We start from the raw sequence: 8,878 nt of genomic DNA, 5'->3' as shown, positions 1-8,878 counted from the left end.
TTCCTCTATTTTATGTTTTCCCAGATATGATCCGTGCTTTAAGGCCTGACTCTACTGCCATCCTGATATGAAATAGTCTCCAGTCAGACGGTATCTGTGCTTCCTCTGAGCTTCAAATCATTAGCTTTATCTTTCTTAAAATACTATGAAATCCTCTTTCAACTATGCGATACTGGGTACTTCTTACTTATTTGTTTCCTCCTAGCACTTAAATTCTCTGAAGTCAAAAGCCCTTTTGACCTAAGAGATTATCATGCATCAGATGTAGAGAAACAGATGGTTTCAGAGATGGCAGAGCCAAAAAATGCACTTATAGCTCTGGACCAGTTGCCCGATACTAAGGCAAATTTTAGTTAAACGCCCTTTTTTCTTATTTAAATGTATTTTTTCTTATTTAAATGTATGTTTATTCTGACTGATGTTTGTCTGGAGGACAGCATAGTTGTCAAGGCTGCGAGATGAGTCTAAAATGGAGAGATTTATGTGGGTAAGTTTGGGGAGAAATATACGAATTGGAGATAACCACGAACAATGTATCTCAGAGTTCCTGGGTTTGAAGAAAGATCGCATAATAATCATGACTAATTATGAATTCAAAATGAAACAGCATAATGAGCTTTTTTGAGGTCGGAAAGGTGACTCAAAACGCTTATATAAGAACTTATTTTTCTGTTCTGGAATACACACACACACACACACACACACACACCGCACATCCAACAAACAGAACTAAATGTACCGAAGCAAGCAGAATCAGGACCTTACTGGAAAGATGTAAATGCTCGGCAGCCATAGAACTGCATTTGCAAAGGAGCAGATTGGCTTTAACCTGAGAACCAGGGCACGAAAACCATCCATGCAGAGACATCAATTTCCCAGCAGAAATGCTGGAGTTTCTAACTACGGAGAACTGAGGTTTTTCCGGCCCAGTGCATAGTGGAAAACATTGTTTTTTAAGTCGGCCAAATTTTCCTTGCGTTCCCTCCCTCTTTCTCCTTTCTCTTCCTTTGTCCCTGTTCCCTGGTCTCCGTCTCCACACAGGAACTGCTGGGAAGGCGACTGGGCGGCTGGAGGACTCAGTCCCCCTGCCCTAGTATGGTCGCAGTGGGTGACACTCAGCCCCGAGCTGGCTTTCCAGGAGCAGATTTCGGTGTAGTTTCCCTACACTTTGGCTGCTAGAGTCCACGCAGAAGGCAGGGAGCCGCCGCGGGAGCACACCCGCCCCCCCAGGCGACCGACACTTGCGGGGAGGGCGCGCCGCGAGCGGACAGGAGCCCGGCGTAACCTCACCACGGTGCGTTTCAACCGCTGCTTTCTTTCTCAGTCTTTTGGTGCAGGGAAGGGGAGGGGTTCCGAAAAGACCGCAGGGAGAGGCGCTGCGAGGGATCCTTAGGGCTGAGAGCGGGGGGAGGAGACAGGGAGGGAGAGAGGGAGAGAGAGAGCGGGAGCCCGGGGCCGGGGCTGCCTGAGCGTGGGCGCCGCGCGGGAACCGGGTTTGCTGCGCGCCGCGCCCGCCCTGCCTGTTGAGCGGCAGCCGGGAAGAGGCGCGGCGGCCGCCGGCTGTGGGGACACCGGTGCAGGGACCGGCAGGTGCCGCCGCCGGGCCCCCCTCTGCCGCCCGCCGCCCACTCTCCTCCTGGGCGGGCGGCGCGGATCTGCGAGGCGCGCCCGGAGCTGCCGGCGAGCCGGAAACGCAGCCCGAGGTCGAGACGCCCCCGAGTAAGTGGTCGCCGCGCGCCCTCGCCGGCCCGGGCTCCCGGGGGGCGGCCCTCTCCGCGGCCCCCAGTCCGGGCCCTCGCGTGCCCCCCAGGAAGCCCTCCTGCGCTCCCGGGACCGGGCCCGGTTCCCACGCCGGGGGCAGCACCGCGCCCCGGGGCCCCGCGGCGGCCGAGGGCGGAGGGCCCGCGGGGAGTGAGGCCGCGCCGGCGTCACCGCAGCCTCGTCCGGCCACGCTGCGCGTGAGCGTTTCGCGCTCCTGGGGGCCGGGCGGCTGCGACCCCGGGATCGCTCAGCGGGGCCGCCGCGAACTTCCAGGGGGGCTGCCGGGCTCCGCCGGGGAGTGTGCGTGTGTCTGCGTGCGTGTGCGTGTGTGTGCCTGCGCGCGCGTGTGCGTGTGTGTGTGCCTGCGCGCGCGTGTGCGTGTGTGTGTGCCTGCGCGCGCGTGTGCCTGTGCGTGTGTTCGTGTGCGCGCGCGCGTGTCTGTGTGTGTGTGTGCGCGCGTGTTAATTACTGCTTGGGGATCCGATGCCCACTGTGACCGCGGCGCCCTGGGGAGCGGTTGGCGTCGGGCCGGTGCCCTCAGCCTGTCCGGGGTGGGCCGAGCAGCCTCGCGGCGGCACTTGTGTGGCCGCTCCGCTGCGAGTGGTCATGTGATTTCAGGTTATGCATTCCGTGCGTCTTTCCTTTACTCCCTCGTTTCCCAGGGATGCGCCTTCATTTTGCACTTGGTGGACAGTGTGTATCTTCTGAAGTAAGCCAGAAGGTTGAACGTGTCGCTTAATTGTGACCGGGGCGTCTTGGTTTCCAACACACTGAAACCCCCTGGAATTTTAAGTAGAACGGGTCATATATACAGTTTTAAATTAGAGCTTGACTTATAACATATCAGGGTCAGCCCTGTGATAGTGATTTCATCAAATGCTTACCTCCTAACTAGAACTGCTCTTGGGAGGAACATCGCTGACCCTCTGATGACACGTGGATAAGCGTTAGAGCCTTCAGTGGTGGATGTAGATTTTTATACCTTGGTTCCTAGTGTGGAGCTAATCTGTTGCTTTTCCTAAGACGGCTATGTTTTTTTGTTTTCTTTGGGAATTGTCATTTCAGGTACTATATTATGAAGAGTGACAAAAATCAATAATAACAGCAATTAACAGAAATATGATGTCTAAAATTTAGAAGCAAATCTTAATTTGTCAAAAAGCCATGTTAACAGTGTTATGCTTTTGGTGGAGTTTGCCCGTGCAGTCTGTGCTCTCTGTTCAGTTATTACACAGCTCGGTCTGTGGATTGCTCCCGGGGATCCTGAAATTGTATTTAAACGTTTGAGTCTCTGCATTTTTAGGGTGATAATCCAGAGTCCTCAGATATCTAAAGGGATCTATGACCCAACAGAAAAATAAGAAGCACGGAGTTAAAATAAATAAGCTGTACTTTTCACGTCAAAACAGTAGGCTCTTTACATAAAGCCTGTAGACATAAAGTAGTAGGGAAAATTCTAGAATAATTATTGGTACAGTAATTAAACATCTCATATAAAACAGACCCACTTGTATGTTTTTAAACATACAATTAAACATCTCATATAAAACAGACCCACTTGTATGTTTTTAAATGTATCAGCGAGGAAACTTAAGTAGCTGGAGTTTATTTAATAGAAATTTGTAATGAATAGATGGGTATTCTGTTTTTCCTTGTGCTGTAGGATCTTTTTTCTAATGTATGACAGAGAAAATAAGAATTTTATTTTTCTCTCTTTGAGACCCAACACAAATAGAAAGTACTTATGCTTGGTGTGGTGTTTCATAGTGTATGAATATAAAAAGCCCCTTTAAGTCCCTGCTACTAGGTACCCGGGTATACAATAACATGTCCAAGATACTTTTTTTTGTCGTTCTTGAGAATGTAGAAGGAGACGTAGCTTCACAAGGTGTGGTCCTCAAATCTCATATAACTATGGTTTATAAAATGATCTTGTGTTAAAGCATTATTTTAAAAAACTTTTTAAATTAATATTGGACTAAAGACTAAAGAAGTAAGTGATAACTCAAATTGTTATTTCCATTAGGAATGTTAGATTTTCCAGGAAGTTGCTTAACTTTCCTTTTATTTGCTAGGATATATAACTTCTGTATCATTGATTTTTATACCACTTAATTATAAATATTTACCCAAGCAACTCTTCTTAAACATTACAGTTTATTACTTTTCTGCATATTTGTAGAAACAGTTGCTTTTCTTTCTAAAATATCAATAATTTCACTTGTTTTTAGTCCCTAGGCCATCTAGATGTTTTCAGTAAACATTCGTTAGGGGCCTGTGCAGCAGTTTTGGTTGGGGCTCTCCATCTTGATACAAGAAAATCTTCTGGCAAGTTTTGGGTCTTTAGATGAACCAATTCAGCCGCGCATAGATTAGTTGACTCGTTTGGCATTGGAGTGATTTTTTGGCTATCCTGACTCACATTGGCTTCTTTTGTTTCTCTCAAACAGTTTGGAAGCATCTGACCTAGTTCATCTATTTCTCTCTCCCCTGAGTGCTAGGCCCACAGGCTTGTTCTTCTGCAGCCTTCAGGCTTACAGGGTATGAACAGAATTATTTGCCAGGACTGAGCTTTAGGCCAGTCCCCGCCCAGCAGCAGTAGGAGAGTGACGCCCTTATGAACCCTGAGAGGCTTTGGGCCATGATCCCCCCTCCCCCAGGCCCAGCCACAGAAATGTGATTATCAACTGCGTGTAGATGCTTGCCTGGAATCCTTTCTGGCCGTTAATAATCTTTTTATTAAAATAAACTCTCCCTTTCAGAAAATCAAAGGCAACTTAAGTTAATTCACTCGGGTACCACTTCTTCCTTCTCACCACAGTAGGAATTAGCAAGAAGCCAACAGAAGACAGTGGCTTTGGGAGTGAACACCCCAGGAAAGGGGTCTGGGCACCCCCAGGAAAGCTTCTTAATCCTGAATTTTTTCCAGGTCTGACATAGCTATGTGTCCCCTTTCACTCTGCTACCTTACATTAAAAATACCTTTTTAGGGACTTCCCTGGTGGTCCAGTGGTTAAGACTCCACGCTCCCAATGCAAGGGGCATGGGTTTGATCCCTGGTGAGGGAACCAAGATACTAATGCCGCGCAGTGCGGCCAAAAAAATTAATTAATTAAAAATAAAAATACCTGTTCAGACAGGGAAGCCAGAGAAAGATAAATGTCATACAGTATCACTTGCATGTGGAATTGGGGAAAAAGAGATACAAATGAACTTATTTACAAAACAGAAACAGACTCACAGACATAGAAAACAAACTTCTGGTTACCAAAGGTGAAAGGGGCGGGGAGGGATAAATTAGGAGTTTGGGATTAACAGATACACACTGCTGTATATAAAGCAAATCATCATCAAGGACCTACTAGATAGCACAGGGAATATCTTGTAATAACCTATAAGGGAAAAGAATCTGAAAAGATTTGTGTGTGTGTGTGTGTGTGTGTGTGTGTGTGTGCATCTGAATCACTTTGCTGTACACCTGAAGCTAACACAACATTGTAAATCAACATACTGCAGTGGAAAAACAAACACCTGTTCAGATGTCTGTATTGCTACCAAACCCAGATCTCCCTCAGGGTATTCATCCTTGGATTCGCAGTACCTGGCACATAGTGGGTGTCTTCCTAGTTATTGATTTTAGTTTTTTGATGCCTTGGTGCTGTAGGTATTCTGTTCGACGATACCATGTCAGGATTAGTATCTGTTTTGCAAGGAGCCTACGTGGACTGTTGTGGTCTTGGTCCTACACACATGCCTGTGCTTTTCTCCCATGGGGCCTGCAGGCTGTTCAGAGCTGCTCCTAACTGTTAATCCTTTCAGCATCGCCCAGCTACCCCGGGTCTTTCTAAGTTTACACGCTTCACGGGTGTTACCCTCTCCCTGTGACCAGTGCTTGTTGACTTCCTGAATATTCCACTTCCCTTGGGAACCTACGCCAACAGAGGATTTGCTTCCCACACTTTGATCAGCTGCCATTGCTGGGAACTTCATTCAGCATCTGCGCGCTGGGTCCCCAGGACCTCAGCCTGCGCTGCTTCACTTTGGGAATCCACTGGTGTTCGCCCCCCGCCCTCCGGGCCTTCCCATCACTCAGGGCTGCCCAGCTGAAAAAGCTGAGCCTTCCGTATTCTCGTTCTGACCCCACCTCCTGTCCTTCCAGTAAGCCCCTCGCTCAGCACCGCGCACACCCTCCTGTCCTGTGACTCTGCACCTTGGCCAGTCCCGATTTTCTCCGGTTTTCCTCTTTGCTCAGCGCACTGACGTTGGACAGCCACGTCAGCTCTGCTCCATCCCTTCATCTCTTGCCACTAGGCCTACCAGCACCTGATTCACTCCACCTTCAGCTTCAGGGATGGTTAACATTGCTCGGAAGTTATTCTATTCTTTCCTGGATAATTTCTATCAAATTCCCCATAAGACATGTTCCGGAGTTCTCCAGGTTTTCCAGTCCAAATTATCTTTATTTTTTCACTTTTAGCAGATGATCTTATTTCCAAATTCAAGGAGAATGTTAAGATCAATTTAGGCGAGCTGTTGATCAAGATTCATCTTGAACGCGGGAGGCATTCCTTTATTTGACCTGCTCTGAGCCTGAGAACTCTTTCCTTATAGTGAACTGTACTATTTGCCTCTATAATATTCATATCCCAATTTTTACCTCTTAGAATACTTATACAGAAAGCTTTTCTACATAACAGAGATATAATATGTCTGTGATCTCTGTGGTAATATTCATTTCCTTCAACTTGTCCTTAATTGGCATAGGTCGAGAATCCCATTATCATCAAGGAATTTCTCCTTTGGATGAATTCCTGTTTTTCTGAAAGTGTGGTCCTGAGAGCTGAGCAAACAGGAACGGACTAACATCATTGGACTTGTCTGGCTGTCTCCTCTGGGTACCACATAGTAAATCATTCTAAAGTCAGATCTGTCCTCTCCCCTTCTACATTTTTGGCATCCATACTGCACTGTTTAATGAGGCATCTTTTTGCATACTTCTCTGCAAGTATACTTCTTTTCCTCGATTTGTACATTTGGCTACTAGATTTGGGACTTTAAAAAATACTTATTGCAATTAAATGTAACCTTCACCTTTCATTAGCCTGTTGTTCCAGGAGGTCAGGATATTTTTGGATGTTGGTTCCATGATACAGATTAGCTATTCTTCCCCATTTAGAGGCATGAGCAGATGTGATCAGGATGCAGTTAATATCTTCATCCAATAACTATGCCGAGTGGAGAACGGGCAGGACGTTTGGTCCTAGACGCCTTCCCTTGCTTTGCAGGAGCCCACAAATGAGTGGTCTTTATAAGGCCATTCCGGCAGCGTTATAGTCGAGCGACTCTCCTTCCTCAGCGTTTACATTCCTTCCTGTGGGCGGGGCGCATGCATTCTGTGACAGACTCAGTCAGGTTCCTTGCTGCACTGGATTTCCACTTTCTGCAGAAGAGCTATGAAGTAACCCTGTGAAAACAAAAAGAAATAGCCCTGGGTTCCTTTGTAATGATGGGTTCCTTTGACCTCTCCCTAGCTGGTAGGTAACAACACTTCACATTTGGGGCGCTTACAGATGATAATGTTAAGAATCTCGTGGGAGGCGTGCCTGGAATCAGTGTCTAGCTCTCAAGGCTAAAGTTGGAATCCACCTTCTTTGTTTTGAAAATTGAGACCATGGCTGGCTTCTTTGCTCCCTGTCAGCCCTCCTTTCAGGGAACATTTTAAAAGATGATTGTAACTGTTCCCTTATCACATCCACACGCGCTTTCAGTACTTTGTGATGAAATTTTTCCCAATTAATGGATTTAAACTCATTTAGGGTATTGAACATCATACTATGGCTTGGGCCTTAAATTTGTTACTTGACTTTTATCTTGCTTTTGCCGTTATAATGATACGTTCTCGAGGAACTGAGATGAAGCCAAACCAGCTGGTCCAGTCAGTCACCTTCATCTGAATTTCTTCGCCCCCCGCAGTCAGCCTGCTCTCCTCTATAGCTAATAAACGCCGTGAGCACCGCTGTGCCTGGCAGTAGTAACAAGAATTAAAAGAATTTGTTTTCAATTTGTAGTCTTTGAAAGCTTCAGCTTACGTTATGTTCTGTGACACACTTTTCAGAGGTTAGTCACTTTTCTGTACCTCTCAGGATGAAGTGTATTATGGATTTTGCGTGTTACTGAGGAAGATGCAAAGTTTATGACATTCCTGCCTGAAGGGGCTTAAAGTCTGTGCGTGGAGATAACCACCCAGAAACAGCCTTGGAATTACATATGTCAGCACGTTACCAGGAGCTTAATATTTGTGCTGCAGTTTTAGAAACTTCTCAAGAACTTGAAAAGCCAGCGTCCCACAGGAGGGAAATGCTGAAGAAGGCTTTCTAGGGAAGGTCTGGCGCTGAGCAGAGATTCGACAACAGGATGAGGATGCCGGACTTTGCAGGACCTGTGGGATTTAAAGAGTGGGAAGAGCGGGGTGTGAGTGTGTGTGACAGTGTGTGTGTGAGTGTGAGGGGGCGTGTGAGGGTGTGTGAGGTTGTCAGTGCCTGTGTCTGAGTGTGAGGGGGTGTGTGAGAGTGACTGTGTGTGAGGGTGTGAGTGTGTGTCTGTGTGAGGGTGTTTGTATGAGGGGGTGTATGAAGGTGAGTGTGTGTGAGTGTGAGGTCAGTGTATGTGAGTGTGTGTGCGTAGGAGAGTGTGTGTGAGGTCAGTGCGTGTGTGAGTGTGAGGGGTGTGTGAGTGTGTATGAGGGTGTGTGTGAAGGTGAGTGTGTGGGAGTTGTGTGAGTGTATGAGTGTGAGGGGGTGTGAGGTTGTCAGTGCGTGTGTGAGGGCCTGTGTGAGAGTGTGCGTGTGTGTGTGTGTGTGGGGGGGGACGAACCTATGGGTGGAGAACCGGCAGTGCCACTTCTCACCGCACACTCTGCAGCATCCCTTTGTGGGGAACACGGCCACCTCCCCTCCTCTTCCCGATTCCCTGGCCCCTTGCTGGGCCTTCGAGGGGCCGGTACCTACTCAGACGTTATATCTCAAGCTAGGCTCTACTTCCTAGAAACTTTCCCTGCTCTTCCGGGTCTGAATCGAGGGCATTGTTATGTTTCCCTGCACCTCCCTGTTCATCCCCT

The 8,878-nt window shown here is 47.6% G+C and overlaps 1 protein-coding gene across 2 annotated transcripts in view; it reads left to right on the top strand.

Moving 5' to 3' along the window:
• Positions 1 to 1,454: 1,454 nt before the first annotated feature.
• GUCY1A1 (guanylate cyclase 1 soluble subunit alpha 1) overlaps positions 1,455 to 8,878 on the top strand; it is a 60,180-nt gene continuing 52,756 nt past the window's right edge. For both annotated transcript variants that reach the window (XM_082838527.1, XM_082838526.1), the window contains exon 1: positions 1,455 to 1,719. The gene's annotated coding sequence lies outside the window, so the exon portion shown is untranslated. The remainder of the gene's footprint in view (positions 1,720 to 8,878) is intronic.

The sequence above is a fragment of the Leucopleurus acutus genome (assembly GCF_964270905.1).
Source record: "Leucopleurus acutus genome assembly, chromosome: 4".
NCBI lineage: Eukaryota > Metazoa > Chordata > Mammalia > Artiodactyla > Delphinidae > Leucopleurus > Leucopleurus acutus.
The sequence above is the reverse complement of the archived record's forward strand: the minus strand, read 5'-3'. Positions and strand labels throughout refer to the sequence as shown.